This window comes from Pseudophryne corroboree, chromosome 11 (genome assembly GCF_028390025.1).
Source record: "Pseudophryne corroboree isolate aPseCor3 chromosome 11, aPseCor3.hap2, whole genome shotgun sequence".
Taxonomy (NCBI): Eukaryota; Metazoa; Chordata; class Amphibia; order Anura; family Myobatrachidae; genus Pseudophryne; species Pseudophryne corroboree.
In genome coordinates this window covers 26,594,567-26,597,619 of record NC_086454.1, presented here as the reverse complement: position 1 = coordinate 26,597,619, position 3,053 = coordinate 26,594,567, and positions in this window count along the sequence as shown.

The window sequence follows — 3,053 nt, the reverse complement described above, 5'->3', positions numbered from 1 at the left end:
TGGTGTATACAGTACCTGTGTGTGAGTGTCAGTGTGGTGTTTACAGTACGTGTGTGTGTGTGTGTGTGTGTGTGTGTGTGTGTGTGTGTGTGTGTGTCAGTGTGGTGTATACAGTACCTGTGTGTGAGTGTCAGTGTGGTGTATACAGTACCTGTGTGTGAGTGTCAGTGTGGTGCATACAGTACCCGTGTGTGAGTGTCAGTGTGGTGTATACAGTACCCGTGTGTGAGTGTCAGTGTGGTGTATACAGTACCCGTGTGTGAGTGTCAGTGTGGTGTATACAGTACCTGTGTGTGAGTGTCAGTGTGGTGTATACAGTACCTGTGTGTGAGTGTCAGTGTGGTGTATACAGTACCTGTGTGTGAGTGTCAGTGTGGTGTATACAGTACCTGTGTGTGAGTGTCAGTGTGGTGTATATACAGTACCTGTGTGTGAGTGTCAGTGTGGTGCATACAGTACCTGTGTGTGTGTCAGTGTGGTGTATACAGTGTGTGTGTGTGTGTGTGTGTGTGTGTGTGTGTGTGTGTGTGTGTGTGTGTCAGTGTGGTGTATACAGTACCTGTGTGTGAGTGTCAGTGTGGTGCATACAGTACGTGTGTGTGTGTGTGTGTGTGTGTGTGTGTGTGTGTGTGTGTGTGTGTCAGTGTGGTGTATACAGTACCTGTGTGTGAGTGTCAGTGTGGTGTATACAGTACCCGTGTGAGAGTGTCAGTGTGGTGTATACAGTACCCGTGTGTGAGTGTCAGTGTGGTGTATACAGTACCCGTGTGAGAGTGTCAGTGTGGTGTATACAGTACCTGTGTGTGAGTGTCAGTGTGGTGTATACAGTACCTGTGTGAGAGTGTCAGTGTGGTGTATACAGTACCTGTGTGTGAGTGTCAGTGTGGTGTATACAGTACCTGTGTGTGAGTGTCAGTGTGGTGTATACAGTACCTGTGTGTGAGTGTCAGTGTGGTGTATACAGTACCTGTGTGTGAGTGTCAGTGTGGTGTATACAGTACCTGTGTGTGAGTGTCAGTGTGGTGCATACAGTACCTGTGTGTGAGTGTCAGTGTGGTGCATACAGTACCTGTGTGTGAGTGTCAGTGTGGTGTATACAGTACCTGTGTGTGAGTGTCAGTGTGGTGTATACAGTACCCGTGTGTGAGTGTCAGTGTGGTGTATACAGTACCTGTGTGTGAGTGTCAGTGTGATGTATACAGTACCTGTGTGTGAGTGTCAGTGTGGTGTATATACAGTACCTGTGTGTGAGTGTCAGTGTGGTGTATACAGTACCTGTGTGTGAGTGTCAGTGTGGTGTATACAGTACCTGTGTGTGAGTGTCAGTGTGGTGTATACAGTACCTGTGTGTGAGTGTCAGTGTGATGTATACAGTACCTGTGTGTGAGTGTCAGTGTGGTGTATACAGTACCTGTGTGTGAGTGTCAGTGTGGTGTATGCAGTACCTGTGTGTGTGAGTGTCAGTGTGGTGCATACAGTACCTGTGTGTGAGTGTCAGTGTGGTGTATACAGTACGTGTGTGTGAGTGTCAGTGTGGTGTATACAGTACGTGTGTGTGAGTGTCAGTGTGGTGTATACAGTACGTGTGTGTGAGTGTCAGTGTGGTGTATACAGTACGTGTGTGTGAGTGTCAGTGTGGTGTATACAGTACCTGTGTGTGAGTGTCAGTGTGGTGTATACAGTACCTGTGTGTGAGTGTCAGTGTGGTGTATACAGTACGTGTGTGTGAGTGTCAGTGTGGTGTATACAGTACGTGTGTGTGAGTGTCAGTGTGGTGCATACAGTACCTGTGTGTGAGTGTCAGTGTGGTGTATACAGTACCTGTGTGTGAGTGTCAGTGTGGTGTATACAGTACCTGTGTGTGAGTGTCAGTGTGGTGCATACAGTACCTGTGTGTGAGTGTCAGTGTGGTGTATACAGTACCTGTGTGTGAGTGTCAGTGTGGTGTATACAGTACCTGTGTGTGAGTGTCAGTGTGGTGCATACAGTACCTGTGTGTGAGTGTCAGTGTGGTGTATACAGTACCTGTGTGTGAGTGTCAGTGTGGTGTATACAGTACCTGTGTGTGAGTGTCAGTGTGGTGTATACAGTACCTGTGTGTGAGTGTCAGTGTGGTGTATACAGTACCTGTGTGTGAGTGTCAGTGTGGTGTATACAGTACCTGTGTGTGAGTGTCAGTGTGGTGCATACAGTACCTGTGTGTGAGTGTCAGTGTGGTGCCTACAGTACCTGTGTGTGAGTGTCAGTGTGGTGCATACAGTACCTGTGTGTGAGTGTCAGTGTGGTGTATACAGTACCTGTGTGTGAGTGTCAGTGTGGTGTATACAGTACCTGTGTGTGAGTGTCAGTGTGGTGTATACAGTACCTGTGTGTGAGTGTCAGTGTGGTGTATACAGTACGTGTGTGTGAGTGTCAGTGTGGTGTATACAGTACCTGTGTGTGAGTGTCAGTGTGGTGTATACAGTACGTGTGTGTGAGTGTCAGTGTGGTGTATACAGTACCTGTGTGTGAGTGTCAGCGTGGTGTATACAGTACCTGTGTGTGAGTGTCAGTGTGGTGTATACAGTACCTGTGTGTGAGTGTCAGTGTGGTGTATACAGTACCTGTGTGTGAGTGTCAGTGTGGTGTATACAGTCCCTGTGTGTGAGTGTCAGTGTGGTGTATACAGTACCTGTGTGTGAGTGTCAGTGTGGTGCATACAGTACCTGTGTGTGAGTGTCAGTGTGGTGCATACAGTACCTGTGTGTGAGTGTCAGTGTGGTGCATACAGTACCTGTGTGTGAGTGTCAGTGTGGTGCATACAGTCCGTGAGTGTCAGTGTGGTGTATACAGTACCTGTGTGTGAGTGTCAGTGTGGTGCATACAGTCCGTGAGTGTCAGTGTGGTGTATACAGTCCGTGAGTGTCAGTGTGGTGCATACAGTACGTGTGTGTGTGTGTGTGTGTGTGTGTGTGTGTGTGTGTGTGTGTCTGTGTGTCAGTGTGGTGTATACAGTACCTGTGTGTGAGTGTCAGTGTGGTGCATACAGCACCTGTGTGTGTGTCAGTGTGGTG